Below are 17,393 nucleotides of genomic sequence, written 5' to 3'. Positions count from 1 at the left end.
TAAGATGCCCAGTTATATTTACATCACTGGAACCTGTGTAAAACACTAGGTAAGATATTGCAGGAACCATAGGATACCTAGTCATATATACATCACTGGAACCTGTGTATAACACTAGACTAGAGATCACAGAACCCAGAAGAGGCCTAGTCATGTATACATCACTGGAACCTGTGTATAACACTAGGTAAGAGATCACAGGAACCATAAGATGCCTAGTTATATATACATCACTGGAACCTGTATATAACACTAGGCAAGAGATCACATGAACCATAAGATGCCTAGTCATATATACATCACTGGAATCTGTGTATAACACTAGACAAAATATCACAGGAACTATAAGATGCCTAGTTATCACTAGAACCTGTGTATAACTCTAGGTAATAGATCACAGGGATTATAAGATGCCTAGTCATATATCCATCACTAAAACCTGTGTATAACACTAGGTAAGAGATCACATGGACCATAAGATGCCTAATCATATATACAACAATGGAACAAGTGTATAACACTAGACAAGAGAACACAGGGACCATAAGAGCCCTAGTCATATATACATCACTGGAAACTGTGTATAACACCAGACAAAAGATCACAGGAACTATAAGATGCCTAGTTATCACTAGAACCTGTGTATAACACTAGGTAATAGATCACAGGGAATATAAGATGCCTAGTCATATATACATCACTAAAACATGTGTATAACACTAGATAAGAGATCACAGGGACCTTAAGAGGACTAGTCATATATGCATCACTGGAACCTGTGGATAACACTAGACAAAAGATCACAGGGACCATAAGAGACCTAGTCATATATACATCATTGGAACCTATGTATAACACTAGGTAAGAGATCACAGGAACTTTAATTATAACTATAAAATGCCTAATCATATATATATCACTGGAACTTGAGTATAGCACTAGTTAAGAGAAAACAGGAACTATAAGATGCCTAGTTTTCAAAGTAACCTGTATATAACACTAGGTAAAAGATCACTGGAACCATAAGATGCCTAGTCATATATACATCACTGGAACCTGTGTATTACACTAGGCAAGAGATCACAGGGACCATAAGAGGCCTAGTCATATATATATCACAGGAACCTGTGCATAACACTAGGTAAGACATCAAAGGGACCATAAGATGCCTAGTCATATATAAATCACTGGAACCTGTGTATAACACTAGGTAAGAGATCACAGGGATCATAACACACCTAGTCATACATACATCTCTGGAACCTACTTATAACACTAGATAAGAGATTGCAGGAAATATAAGATGCCTAGTCACATATACATCACTGGAACCTGTGTATAACACTAGACAAGAGATCACAGGAAGCAAAAGAGGCCTAGTCATATATACATCACAGGAACCTGTGTATAACAATAGATGAGAGATCACAGGGACCATAAGATGCCTAGTCATATTTACATCACTGGAACCTGTGTATAACACTAGGTAAGATATTGCAGGAACCATAAGATACCTAGTCATATATACATCACTGGAACCTGTGTATAACACTAGACTAGAGATCACAGGAACCATAAGTGGCCTAGTCATACACACATCACTGGAACATACGTATGACACTAGTTAAAAGATCACAGGAACCAAACGATGCCTAGTGATATATAAATCACTGGATCCTGTGTATAACACTAGACAAGAGATCACAGGAACCATAAGAGGTGTAGCCATATATAAATCAATGGAACCTGTGTATAACACTAGGTAATAGATCACAGGGACTATAAGATGCCTAGTCATACATATATATCATTAAAACCTGTGTATAAACACTAGGTAAGACATCACAGGGAGCATAACAGGCATAGTCATATATACATCACTGGAACCTGTGTTTAACACTAGACAAGACATCACAGGAGCCATAAGATGCCTAGTCAAATATTCATAACTGGAACATGTGTATAACACTAGACAAGAGATCACATAAACCATAAGATGCCAAGTCTTGTATACATCATTGGAACCTGTGTATAACACTAAGTAAAAGATTACAGGGACCATAAGATGCCTAGTCATATATACATCACTGGAACCTGTGCGTAACACTAGGTGAGAGAACACAGGGACCATAAGATGTCTAGTCTTATATACATCATTGGAACCTGTGTGTAACACAAAGTAAGAGATCACAGGGACCATAGGATGCCTAGTTATATTTACATCACTGGAACCTGTGTATAACACTAGGTAAGATATTGCAGGAACCATAAGATACCTAGTCATATATACATCACTGGAACCTGTGTATAACACTAGACTAGAGATCACATTAACCATAAGATGCCTAGTCCTATTACATCACCAGAACCTGTGTATAACACTAGGTAAGATATTACAGGAACCATAAGATACCTAGTCGTATATGCATCACTGGAACCTGTGTATAACACTAGACTAGGGATCACAGTGACCGTAAGAGACCTAGTCATACACACATCACTGGAACATACGTATAACACTAGGTAAAAGATCACAGGAATCATAAGATGCCTAGTCATGTATACATCACTGGAACCTGTGTATAACACTAGGTAAGAGATCACAGGAACGATAAGAGGCCTAGTCATGTATACATCACTGGAACCTGGTATAACACTAGACATGAGATCACAGGAACGATAAGAGGCCTAGTCATGTATACATCACTGGAACCTACTTATAACAGAAAAGCAAAAAGACAGGTTGGTCACACACAGCAGGCAACTTTAATTCAAAAGTAGTAAGCGCTTTCACAGAATCCTTCCGCTTCATCAGACTAACAGTGAATACAAAGAACATCACATTTAAAAAGGTTCACTATATCAAATTAACCAATCAACAGTTATGCTAGTAATTAGAGCCCTATTAACACTAAAAAGGCCATAGTTGCAATACCTAATAGAAAATAGAAAATAACTACATTCATATAAAGTAGGTGAACATATATAACATTTAAATACATTATATGCAAGATGCTTTATAAATAAAAACAATAACATAAATATAAAAATGTATATAAAATATTAATGTAAACTCAATCAATGAAATCACAAATGAATGTCAATGTTTAAGGGCCCTGGCTTTAAGAAAGGGTTTAAAGGATACTTTATTATGAAGGCCTTGGGGCCTATCAGCTTGGAATTTCAGTATCCATTCCTGTTCTGAGGCTTCAGTATTATTGCTCAGATTACCCCCCCCCCCTCTTATTAATAGGGACCACCTCAAGCACTAAAAACTTAATCCTATGGGTAGTTCCCTCTTTCTGTACATGTACAGCTAACGCATTGCTCTCTTTCACATTCTTAATGTCACGCATGTGCTCTAGAATCCTGTCTTTTAAATGTCGGTTAGTCTTACCTATATAAAAGGCAAAACACTGTACACAATAGCTAAAATACACCACACCTACTTATAACACTAGGTAAGAGATCACAGGGACCATAAGATGCCTAGTCATATATACATCACTGGAACCTGGTATAACACTAGGTAAGAGATCACTGGAACCATTAGAGGCCTAGTCATATATGCATCACTGGAACATGTGTATAACAATAGTCAAGAGATCACAGGGACCATAAGAGGCCTAGTCATATATACATCATTGGAACCTGTGTATAACACTAGGCAAGAGATCAGAGGAACCATAAGAGACCTAGTCATATATACATTTAAGGAACATTATAACCTATGTATAACAGTAGGTAAGAGATCACAGCAACCATAAGACGCTTAGTCATATATATATATATATATATATATATATATATATATATATATATATATATATATATATATATACACACATCACTGGAACCTGTGTATAACACTAGGTAAGAGGTCACAGGCACCATAAGAGTCCTAGTCATATATACATTTAAGGAACATTGTAATCAATGTATAACACTAGACAAGAGATCATAGGATAGGAACCATAAGAGGCCTAGTCATACATACATTTAAGAAACATTGTAACCTATGTATAACATTAGGTAATAGATCACAGGAACCATAAGATGCCTAGTCGTATATACATTTAAGTAGACAGACAAGTTCTTGCAACCCTTTTTAACATTTAGTACAGCTTACCTCCCAAACTGAGCAGGGTTTACATAATATGCCTGCTGTAAATTTGTGTCTACCCATCAAGTCATTAAGAGTACTCTTAAACATAGCTAAAGTAGGAATTTGCTTGACCTGTAGTGGCAACTTATTCCACAGTCTGTGAATATGCTGTAATAGGAACCTAACCTCTACCAAGTCTTTTTCATGTTTTGTTGTATATTTAGGTCTCTGATGCCAGTGTTTGTAGAGGCATTAGTTTTGTGAAGATATAGGAGATCAAATAGGACTGGGTATTTCATGTCTCAAAAAGTTAAACAAAGTTCACCTTAGAGAAGCCAGTAGGTTACTGCTACTTTACTCTGCTGAGAGATTACTTGTACTTGGCCTATAGGGAAATCTCCAACCCTGCCTTAATGGAAATGCTGTATATCTGCAAGTCAAATAACACAAGAGTCACTCACTCTAGGGATCTCAACCTAGCTTATGACATTAACGGAACATGCTGTAGAGACAGGTATGTCACCCAGGAACTGCTGCTTTTCTGGAATAGACTTCCTATTCATCTAAAACAGAGGCCTTCACTGACACTATTTAAATACAACCTAGATAATTGGATGAGAGACCACAAATACGCCTCTGAGGTGGCACCCACATCCCTCATGGACAGTCGTAGCCGGTGTTGATCATAGACCTATTCTGTTCATAAATTCATTGTATGAACTACCCAAAAAGAACACATGGGATACTTGGGATTAACATGGCTAGGCTTGTAAAGGCTCTAGGGCCGCTAACCTAGTAACCCCCTATGAATCTATGAACCTACTAAGTGTAAAAAAAGTTATACTAATACCTTTTGGAATAGTTTTTTTAGTAGGAAGTCTTTGGGGCTTTTCCAGTTGAATAATATACTTGGGTATGTGCATACCAAATAAGATATTATGTTCTATGATAGGTTGATAAGAAAAGAATAGAATTATAGGATGACTTATTTGGCACTTGAAGATTTTCCCTTGGTAATTACCTAGACCAGATAGAAGAATTTCCTGACTACATTGGAAACATAATTAGAAAATGTGAGAGAATTTTCTACATAAGGACCCAGGACTCTTATGACTGCTTCTGCCTAAAGAGAGTAGCATTTATAATATTTGAAGTGGGAGTAGCTTTTCTGTTGAACTCATCTATGCAATACTTTTCTGCATCTAATTTTAGACTGTTTTCAATACACCAGGTATGTGCTTATTCTAATCCTTTTGGAGCTGTTTTGTATCAGAGGATAACAGTACCCAGCTTGCAGTTTCAGCAAATGTGGTCAATCACACTTCTGAAATGTTGGCTTAGATGTCTTCAAAATAAGCATCAAACAGGAGCAGGCCCAGTATAGATTCCTGTGGCACTCCACCGATTACAATTTTATATCCGCAGAGTGTATTAGAAACTTTCACAACTGGGGATCTGTTTGATAGCCAATATGCAAGTTAGACAGCAATGCAGGTGATTAAATTAAGTTTGTCTAATATTTCAGTAATTCCAGCATGAAGAATATATCAGAACAGTTGGCCTAGTCAAGAAAAGCATTGTGCACAGTGACCAGCATTCATAGCCTCTGCAATTTTTTTCAAAGATGTTTACTAGGTTCAGGAGGCAGGACCTTCACAAAACCAACCATCGTGGTATCTATTTCAATTAAATTGTCTACATCTGCATAAATGAGTTCTTCTAGAATACATTGCATGACTTTCCATACAATATTGATGAGGTGATGGGCATATCATTATCTGGGTCTGTAGAGGGTTCACCCTTATGTAAAGAAGTCATAGTAGCTGCTTTCCAGGCATCAGGCTCAAACCATACAGACGTTGAGTAGTTTAAGTAGAGGCGTGTACAGTACATGCATGCATGGTAATGATAGGAATGCAACTTGATATATTGTCTGGTCTCATGGAATTATTATTTTTAACATATGACAGGGATTCCAAGCCTTGTCCCAAGGTGCTTTTAGGTGAAATTAATTTTTCAGGTACTCATTGCAATGACAACACTCACTATATACCAGGCTTAGTACCTATCATAGCTTTAGACCCTTGAGTATCTATGGGATAGTACCAGTATTTGTTAAAATCACCATTAGTTTACATTAGGGACTTGGGGACACACACAGACAATAATCTAGCCTTTGGCCATCTGGTATCTACAGTAGTGAGGAAATAATTGTAAGTTTTGCAGCTTTTCAACAAAGGTATGGCATCTAGGTGCAATATGGTCATTATCCCACAATAATCAGCATTCATCATGTATATCATTGAGCAGAGTGCCCCTGTTGGTATCGGTCATTATCCCACAATATTCAACATTCATAATGCCTATCATTGAGCAGAGTGCCCCCTTTCGTATGTGTCATTATCCCATAATATTCCACAGTCATAACTCCTATCATTGAGCAGAGTGCCCCCTTTGGTATGGGTCATTATCCCACAATACTGAACATTCATCATGCCTATCATTGAGCAGAGTGCCCCCTTTAGTATGGGTCATCATCGCACAATATTCAACATTCATCATGCCTATCATTGAGCAGAGTGCCCCTGTTGGTATGGGTCATTATCCCACAATATTCAACAATCATCATGCCTATCATTGAGCAGAGTGCCCCCTTTGTTTGGGTCATTATTCCACAATATTCAACATTCATAGTGCCTATCATTGAGCAGAGTGCCCCCATTGGTATGGGTCATTATCCCACAATATTCTACATTCATAACTCCAATCATTGAGCAGAGTGCCCCCTTTGGTATGGGTCATTATCCCACAATATTCAACACTCATCATGCCTATCATTGAGCAGAGTGCCCCCTTTGGTATGGGTCATTATCCCACAATATTCAACATTCATCATACCTATCATTGAGCAGAGTGCCCCCTTTGGTATGGTCATTATCTCACAGTATTCCACATTCATAATGCCTATCATTGAGCAGAGCGCCCATTTGGTATGGGTCATTTTCCCACAATATTCATCATTCATCATGCCTGTGATTGAGCAGAGTGCCCCCTTTGGTATGGTCATTATCCCACAATATTCAACACTCATATTTCCTAACCATTGAGTAGAGTTCCCCCTTTGGTATGGGTCATTATCCCACAATATTCAACACTCATATTTCCTAACCATTTAGTAGAGTTCCCCCTTTGGTATGGGTCATTATTCCACAATATTCAACATTCATCATGCCTATCATTGAGCAGAGTGCCCCCTTTGTTTGGGTCATTATCCCACAATATTTAACATTCATAGTGCCTATCATTGAGCAGAGTGCCCCCATTGGTATGGGTCATTATCCCACAATATTCAACATTCATCATGCCTATCATTGAGCAGAGTGCCCCCTTTGGTATGGGTCATTATCCCACAATATTCAACATTCATCATGCCTATCATTGAGCAGAGTGCCCTTGTTGGTATGGGTCATTATCCCACAATATTCATCATTCATAACGCCTATCATTGAGCAGATTACCCCCTTTGGTATGGGTCATTATCCCACAATATTCAACATTCATCATGCCTGTCATTGAGCAGAGTGCCCCTTTGGTATGGGTCATTATCCCACAATATTCAACATTCATCATGCATATCACTGAGCAGAGTGCCCCCTTTGGTATGGTTCATTATCCCACAATATTCAGCATTCATCATGTCTAAAATTGAGCAGAGTGCCTCCTTTGGTTTGGTCATTATCTCACAATATTCAGCATTCATCATGCCTATCATTGAGCAGAGTGCCCCATTTGGTATGGTCCATATCCCACAATATTCAACACTCATAATGCCTACCACTGAGTAGAGTGCCCCCGTTGGTATGGCTCATTATCCCACAATATTCAACATTCATCTTGCCTATCATTAAGCAGAGTGCCCCTTTGGTATGGTCCATATCCCACAGTATTCAATACTCATAATGCCTACCATTGAGCAGAGTCCCCCCTTTGGTATGCACACAAACAGGCAATCTAACAACTGGAATGTCCACAGAAGTTCCACACTATAAGAATACAGGGCATATGTTACCTTCCTGTACAGGCTGCCTATCCCTATACCTTGTCTACTACAGACTGTTGAGGGGAGGTCTATGCTTAGCATACAAGGCATTGTTGGCACCCACTGTGATGGACCACCTGCATATCTTCACAATACAAACAGCAACAGAATTGCATGGTCTAAAGACTTAAACCTCACCTGTGATATAAACAGGACCTGCAGAAGAGACAGGTATGTATCCAACAGACTACCCCTTCTCTGGAACAGGCTCCCCATCCATCTGAAGCAGTGCGCTTCCCAAACCCCATTCAAGTGTAACCTGGACAACTGGATGGGGAACAGGACGTTCATCCTTAGTTTGGCAGCTATGTCTCTAAAGGACACAGGCTGCCTGTAGATAGTTGATTTCACAGGCCCATGCTTGCAGATGTTTCATCTCTTAAGCCCCCTCTTATCAAGTGTACCAGAACTTGTCAGAGATTTGGGCATGCATGGCTAGGGTTGAAAAGACCCTACTGGTCATTAGTGTACTACACACCTATGACCCTTAGTGGTCATTAGCGTACTACACACCTATGACCCTAACACATTACCCATGACTCTAACTTGGTGCTCATGAAGACAGAAATCTTCCTTAACAAATCCAAATATTTCATTGTAACCTACAGGTCTACATCATTATCCCCCACAGATTATGTAAATTATCTTAACACCACTGAGGCATTAACTGTCAAACCAACTACCTTCTTCCTATGTGACTTCAGTTACTCAAGCGTTGTCTTATACCTCTAAAAATAGTAATGCTCAGTATTTCCTATACTTTGTTAATAACTATGCAGTGGAACAAGTTTTAAAACTACCCACCAAAGGCTCTAATATGCTTGACATGGTCCTTACCAAAATTCCTGCCTGCACTCCACCCTACATCTCCCCATCCCTGATTAAATCTAACCAAAAAACAATAATCTTTACTTTCAGGCCTAGGTGTACTACCGCATCAACAAGTGAGACCATCTTTAGAGGCTTCTCCATGGCAAAATGACTTCAGCTTGTAGAAGACAGATGAAAAACTCCTAACAATCTCTAGCAAATAGAGCCAGCTGATAGGTCTGTCACATTCACCTCAGACTTTTATTAACACATAAACGGCTGCATAGAGAAGTTAGTGTACATCTGCCCTAAAGAGGATGGTAAGTTCAGGAATAAACCTCTTTGCTGGAATCACTGTGCAAATAAATTATATAAAAAAGAAAAATAATTAAAAGTTGCAAGAAGTTCCGGACCTTCTACCTCAAGAGCACAGTAAAACATGTCAGCAGGGAATGTAGGAGCATTATCTGAAAATGTAGAGCAGAATATCAATTTTATGTTGCCACAGGAAACTACAGGACTTTCTTCAGCTATGTTAGAAAATTAAGAAATAATGCTCTTTTTCTCATGTTTGTCTTTTTATTCTTGCTAATTGCCTTCATACTTTGACCTCCAGTTACAGTCACCCCTTGGTACCTTGCTAATCTAGTCGTTTTGAAAATGTCCACTGTCTAGTACTACTCATCCATAGCTGTCCCATCTCTGTAGATACATGTCCATTCACTATCCTGCATGGCTATCTGTGTATACTAGTCCTCTAGGTCTGTGTCTGTGTTCCATGTTTGCCTGTCTAGACCTGCTATATTCTGCCTTTTCCTAAACCCCAGCCATCTTTCAGTATCTTTAGCACTTACCCTTCTTTTGTGGAAATTACAAAGAGAACAAGGTTAACTCTGCAGGACAGTCCTTAGGTGGACAGTTATATCCTAAAAAGAAAAAAAAACTTACCAGTTATTTAAATGTAATTTGTTCAACTGAATCAGTAACCACAAATGCACCCCCAGTTTGGCACCCCTGTCCCTCATGGATAAGGTAAACATGCAAAGGTCCCAACATATCCTTGTTTGGTCTATCTCTGGGTTATCTATATGAAAAATATAAGGGCTAAAAATTATAATGGGAATGTAAAGCTAGGCTTCTTACAATTCTCGGAGATTAACAGTAGGCAGACACTCATGAACCTATGAACCCCATCATTCAGTCCTTTGGAGTACCTTTATTTGGATAAACTCTACTGGCTGTTCCCTATTCGATACTTTACAGGCTACCCCATTTCCTTCTCATTTGTTTGATGTGCAGGGTTACCACTTGGGTGTGCACAATGATATTGGTTTATCTGTTGCTGCAGTGCTGACCTGCACTCTCCTTCTAGTGTCTAGTGGCTGCATATGTGCATTACACCATTGCACACTGCGGCATCTATTGCCTCAGGCATGCTAGTATACCTTAGCCCTGTTGTCATCAATAACACCCAGGTGTGCTCCAAACATATGCTACAATACCTCTGTTCTTCATGAGAGCACTGCAGCTTTGCTTCATTATGTGATCTTTTTTCTTGGGGTGCAGGTGTTATTTCCTAACTACTAATTCAGTAATTAGCTTCCAAATGGTTCATGTAATGACCTCCTCAAACCACAACACTGTATAAGCACATGATACGAGTCTAAAAATCCCAGCCTAGAAGTTCCCATTTTCTGAATACGTTGTAGTTTGCTATGTGTTAGCTATGATATGACATCCATCAGGTTGTGACTAAACTGCATCTATTTGAAAAATAAAATATTTAAGGTATATATTCAAAGAAAAAAACAAGAAAAAAAACAGCTAAATAATCTTCTGTTTTGCCAAGAACTATTATTAAAACCAGAAGTGTCTCGTGCTGTGCTGCTTCAGACTTTACTATCAATTTTAGTTAGATCATCTTTTCATTTTATAATTCTACGGAGCAGTGAATGAGATTACTTCATGCAACCATGATATAATACAGACTTCTATATTTTAAATCTAAACTACTCAGGCTAAAGGTTGTATGCTTTGCATCTTCCTTTCTTGCCCAAATGATGCATTCTGGGTAGTTAGCTATACAAATGAAAATGAAGGAGTTCAAACATTTTAAAACTGATCCAAATGTATTATTTCATACTCATATATGGCCGATAAAATACTAAAGTAAGGAGATAGCACAGCAGTAATCAGACAAGGCTACTTAAAAATGTTCATTTAGCATCCATGACTATTATGCATAGTGTTTTGCACATATTAATTACAGTTGCTACAACTCATCAATGCCTATGTCATATCAGAAAGAACCAGTCATTTCATTTGGTACAGATGTTGATTATTAGCTGGCAATATATGTATATGAAGAAAAATTATATATTTATTTTACATCTTATTTGCACTTTCTAAACTGCTTAAACCTTTTAGTACACTTCTCAACACACTGATGTGTTAACAAAGTTTAAAACATATGCTACAATCACATGGCAGAGAATAAGGGGAATAGACAAGTAATCACTTTTTCTGGCAAGGGACAACATCAGTTCAAATAGAAGTTGGATACTTTTAACTGATAGACATATCCCAGGCCCCCGCTTGTAAATGTTTCACTTCCCAAGCCCCTGCTTACAAATTATTCTAACTTTGCCCTCTTCATTCAGTCTCCCCTCCTCAACCACCCCTCCCAGATACTTGAAGCTGTTCCACTGTCTTCCCTTCTATCTCATTTCTCAGCTTCTTCTGATTTCCCCAATGTCCTGCCATTACCGCTGGCATATCTGTGCTCAGTTTCATCTCACATGATGTCAGTTTTGCTTTCCGTTCCCCTTTCCTTTGCTGAAGTTTTTGTGCAGAGTCTGCCTGTAATGCCACATCATCTGCATACAGCAATTTTGTTGATCTTTGTTGATCTTTCCCCTCTGATCTGTTTGCTAATATAATCCTAGTATGAATAGCAGTTCAGAGCTGAACCCTTGTGTACACCCACTCCCACTTGGAACCCCTCTGTGAGACTGAACACTGTTTGTACTTAAGTCATTGGGTCCTTGTGCATAGCACTAATTCTACCAATGTTTCTGGGACTTTGAACCACTGCAGTACTGCCCAAATCAGCTTTCTTGGGACCATGTCATATGCTTTAGTCTAGGAATGCCCAGTTGGACTCTTTCCTCATCTCTAGACTCTTCTGAGCTATCTGTCTTATTGCAAACATCAGGTCAGTTGTGCTACATCCTGATCTATAGCTGAATGCTTATCTCCCATCTTACATTCTACTACTCTGCATATCCATTTATCAATCACCCTCACCCGAACTTTCATGCAGTGTCACACAAGTTTGATGCTCCTGTACTGTCCACAGTTGTGGATGTCTCCTTTGTTCTTGTACACCGGCATAAGTATGCTTATTCTCCAGTCATCTGGGATACACCTACCTCTCCAGATGACCTCAGAAGACATTTCTTCCCCATCTCACTCAGTGTCACCCAGCATCTTCGTCATATCTGCTATGAACATCTGAGCCTGCTGATTTCGCTGACTTACAGATTATGTGGGGTTTTCTTCATTCAGAAGCTGTTGGAAATACTCCTTCCATCTGTGATGAGCAGGTTGTTGCTGGCATACCTTATGAAGGATGTATGATAATCTTATTTATCTTTGCCTTGCAACCTGATATAGTTTCTTTTACTGAGTCACTTTCCAGATGCTGGTAGAGTGTCTCTGTTGCCACCACAACTCCTTTCTTAGGTTCTTTATTAGCCAACCAGTCCTTCCTAGCCTGGTCTGTCATTTCAGTCTCCCACTTTTTCCTGCATTCCTTCTTCTGCATTCCACTACCAGCTTTCTGTATGTACCCTTCACACATGTTGTTTTGAGGTTCTGCCATTCTTCTTCAAATCCCTCTCTGTCCTCATTGTGCTCCTCTTCTTGGGGGTGCTAGAGCCCTGAGTAATTCCCTGAACTGTTGTACAGGTCTTCACCTGGTCTCTGTTGACCTTAGAGCCTAAACTGAGCATTTCTTGCAGTTGATTGTCGCAACAGCGGTTTATGCTGTTTCACTGGGGGAAGTCTAACTGAGATGCATGTTGGCCAGTCATGTGCTGGCATGTAGGCTGAGATTATGAATACTGCCCTATCATTACACTAGAGTCTGATTGCCATGAGTCTGTCACTAATTCTGATGATCCCTCACTCATCTTTCTCTCTCTTAGACAAGCCTGTCATCTTCCTGAGTAGTAAACTCTGGATCCCAGCCCATTTGCTGCACTGCCCTTCCATCTTTCTTGTCTCTTGGATCATCATGCCATCCACTTCCAAGCTGCATCTGGTGTAGCAAATCTTAGTTCATGGTTTTACATTCAGCTTATTGATTCAGGGCTGTGCAGACACACACATCTCCCACCCTCCCTTAGCATGTATAATGCCCATTTTAGTGACATTGGTCAACATAAACAAATCACCTAGAGCCTACACTGAAGAGTGGTTTGTCCTGCCATAGCATGCAGTCTGCGATCCATGTTCTCTACACTATCAACTGGCTAGTCCTGCCATAGCATGCAGTCTGTGATCCATGTTCTCTTCTATTGAGGATACTGCCCTCCACATTAGATGCCTATAAGGCAGCATGTAGAGTCTGTGCTAATGCCCACAGCTCGATTCATTGGTGAGTCTGATATGGAAACATTCAGCATGGTTTTTTTTGGAGGTGGGAGGAACCCCGCAGAGACACAGAGAGAACATTCAAACTCCAAACACTCACTGGCCAGAGGTCATGATCAAACCTTGTACCTTGTGCATGGGAGAAATAGACCTTAACCACTACATCAATTGGTCTCTTTATTTATGCTTATTTTTGCTTATGTTGTACCTAAATGAGTCACCATATTCTATTTAATTAAAATAAAATCACTGCTGAGAGGAGTCATGGAAAAATCAGAGACATCTTAGTACTCAGTTTAGTGCTATAGCAGCTGAGTAATGGAAAAATCAGAGACATCTTAGTACTCAGTTTAGTGCTATAGCAGCTGAGTAATGTAAAAATCAGAGACGTCTTAGTACTCAGTTTAGTGCTATAGCAGCTGAGTAATGGAAAATCAGAGACATCTTAGTACTCAGTTTAGTGCTATAGCAGCTGAGTAGTATGATCCTACTTCAGCTGTTACTAGAGGATTAAACTTAATAAATACTTACACAACCAGAAATAATTATTGGCCTTGAGATGCCCAGCAATCAAGGAGCCTCAATCCTCACCACTAACACCAGGGAGGTCATCTCCTAGAAGAGGAAAGGATAACTAATACATACAGTAAAGTACAATTTCCCTTAAATGCACACAGAGATCACAGTCAATCTGGGGCTGGTTTCTCCCTTGCTCTCCAGGTCCCCAATAAGACTCCCCACTGGCATAGCTATAGGGTCCAGATCTCAGCCTAGCTGGCAAGCTAACCTCTGGTACCCTCTCTGTCCAACCAGTGCTTCATGTCCCTGCCCAGGTAGCTGACACACACCCACACTTTGAGATAAGTATTTATACAACTTCACAGACACTCCTGGGAAAGGCTGACACAGATTCTCCAGCTGTGCTCCGTTACCCAGACTATATGGTAGTTATTCCTGCCACCACCAGCTAATATAATTATCAACTACCCAAAAGCCCTTGAAAGAGTGTCCAATTATTACTGTGCAATATTATTATCCAATTGGTAATGTGACTATTCAGTCTAAGGCTTATTAGTGTGGCCTATTACGATAACCTCTATAAATATGCAATGTACTCTAGAACACACTTCTCTACACAAACTAGCCACAGGTAAAGGTTTTTAAAACATTTAATAATAAATAATTAAAACACAAGACAATACTACTACACCACAGAGATATCTAAAAGTTCAGAGATCACACAGAAACTTAAAATAATACAGTAGGACAGGTCTGATGTCAAAGAAAAACACTCAATCTAATTTTCTAATCTTTATCTAATCTTAAGAGAAAACACAGTGTTATAATCTTACTTACATACATAAAGAGCATAAGCAGTACTAGGGTTGATGGTCCAAGACAAATGCTTTCAGTCTTTCACTGAACAATAGTTTTTTAAAACACTAACAAACAGCTCTGCTAAGGCCCTCCCAAATTACATCATTTTGGCACTTAGGTTTTTCCAGTATTCACATTACATAATTTTGACACTTAGTCTGGAGTTCCCAGGCAAACAAACTGCATTATTTAGCAAGCTAACACCTGCTCAGGAAACTACAACAATTAAAGACATTTCACATGTATACTCCAACAATTATTCCTTAAGTTAAGACAATAGAAAGAATATGTTCAGCCAGATGCTTCGGCACAGTTTTTTTAGATAATTGTAACTTCAAAGAACATTGAAACGCTTGGCTTGATTTTCCTTACAGCAGATGGCAATGTTGCAACAATCTTGAAGTTCACATTTTACAATGTTTTCTTTCATTTAAGAATGCAAGCCTGTAATTTACACTTATTTATACAAATGATAGAATTATGTATCAAATTCTATTTGACTAGGCTGACAGCCTTTGCCCATCTTTCCCCAATCTTCACAGGCCTGTTAAATTGTCGGTACATTAATTACTTACACATTAAATGCTGAATTTAGCAGTTAAGCTAACTTACTTATAAAGCTGCAGAAACAAACCTTTCACATTTCCCTGACAACTAAAACATGTCAGTAATATTTTCTATGCCAGCACTGAAATATTGAGATAATGAGCCAAATTGTTGTAACATTGTCACATTAAAATTATCAGTTTGAAAACAAACTCAGGTATTATTTTTCTTCAGCTCCTAACAGAATATAATTGCTACATAAGTGAAATCGATCTAGCTGCTTTTATACTACAGTAAAATGTGCACTAGTGTATTTTTTATCAGATAAGTTTGGAAGCATCCGCATCTTTGAAGACACGTTACATCTGTAAAATAAGCAAAATAAAATAACAGTACTTTTAAAAACATGATTAAAGACACTCTCTACATTAAACAACAGCTACAGCTGTTACATACCTTAAGTAACTTTGTAAACAAGTACAAGACATAACTTAGTAACTAAATTAAACACCACTAACCACCTTTAATTTTTTTCACTTAATTACCTTTGAATATTGTTGTTCTTTCAACTACTCTCATTAAACTTGTCCATCATATATTCTTGTAACACTATGTATTATGTATACTATTCATTGTTATTGTTATATGATGTTTCTGTATGTTGGAGCTCTGCCCCCCAGGCCTCCATTGCAAATGTGTCCCGGTCAACAAATAATAAATAAATAAATAAATAAATAAATCCTAGTTAGATGAGCAGATAGAAAATCCAACATGATTACTTAAGTCTATCGGGCAAAAATTATCAAAAATATGTTAGTTATTTATTATTAATTTAATTACTGAATCAAAACAAGGCACATATACAACTGTTAATTTTAAAAGATGACATGATCTCTATTACAGTGTGCTGCTGTTCATAACACAATATGAAAATATCCCAATGCATACAGAGGCACATAAGTCTCAGATCTGGGCTTAATAGCAATATTTAATCTATTGTTAAAAGCAGCCCTGGATTTTACTGCTGAGGAGTTTTAAAAGCAGGTCTTTCCAAAGTTGCTAGACCACAAAGAGAAGTGTTCACAACACTTATTCAATTGTAGTGTAGGGTTTTTTTAAACTACCTTCAAGCAATGGTTCACAAAGCATTTTTACCAGAAAGCTTCTTATAAGACAATGAACATTTCTTTTCTAAAGAGCAGCTTATACATATATATATATATATATATATATAGTTCACTAAGTGTCAAGAACCTTGTGATACTCTACAGCCCATTTTTGTTTAAAGCTGCCTCCTTTTCAGATTCAAAAACTGAGAAACTTTTGAAGAAATACAACACTTTGTATAGCAGCCCTCATTTCTAAGCAACACAAACTATCTGAATTTCAGTTATAATCAAAAATAGGACCCTTGGATTTCAGTTTTATTACTTTACATTACATTAAGATGTTTCAGATCTATGTCATTTTTCTTCAATCTGTATAAAACTGATGATGGCTATTTCCTTGTAAAACATAGGAATATCTTGCATTTTTCATACTTATGTATTTATTTATTTTGTTAGTGGAATTATTTAAATCAGGCCTGTCTTGTATCTATTGAGATACTATACCAACCCCACACTGTTTTTATACTCATGTGTATATGTGCATCAGTATGTGTTGTTTTTATACTCATGTACGTGTGCATCAGCATGTGTTGTTTTTATACTCGTGTATGTGTGCATCAGCATGTGTTGTTTTTATACTCATGTGTGTGTGCATCAGCATGTGTTGTTTTTATACTCGTGTATGTGTGCA

At 38.2% G+C, this 17,393-nt stretch overlaps 1 protein-coding gene across 2 annotated transcripts in view; it reads right to left on the bottom strand.

Moving 5' to 3' along the window:
• The window catches only part of PTH1R (parathyroid hormone 1 receptor), a 1,409,870-nt gene that overhangs the window by 649,567 nt on the left and 742,910 nt on the right, over positions 1–17,393 (bottom strand). The gene's annotated exons all lie outside the window — the stretch shown is intronic.

The sequence above is a fragment of the Protopterus annectens genome, chromosome 3.part0 (genome assembly GCF_019279795.1).
Source record: "Protopterus annectens isolate FY-2018-M chromosome 3.part0, PAN1.0, whole genome shotgun sequence".
In the NCBI taxonomy this organism is placed as follows: Eukaryota; Metazoa; Chordata; order Ceratodontiformes; family Protopteridae; genus Protopterus; species Protopterus annectens.
The sequence above is the reverse complement of the archived record's forward strand: the minus strand, read 5'-3'. Positions and strand labels throughout refer to the sequence as shown.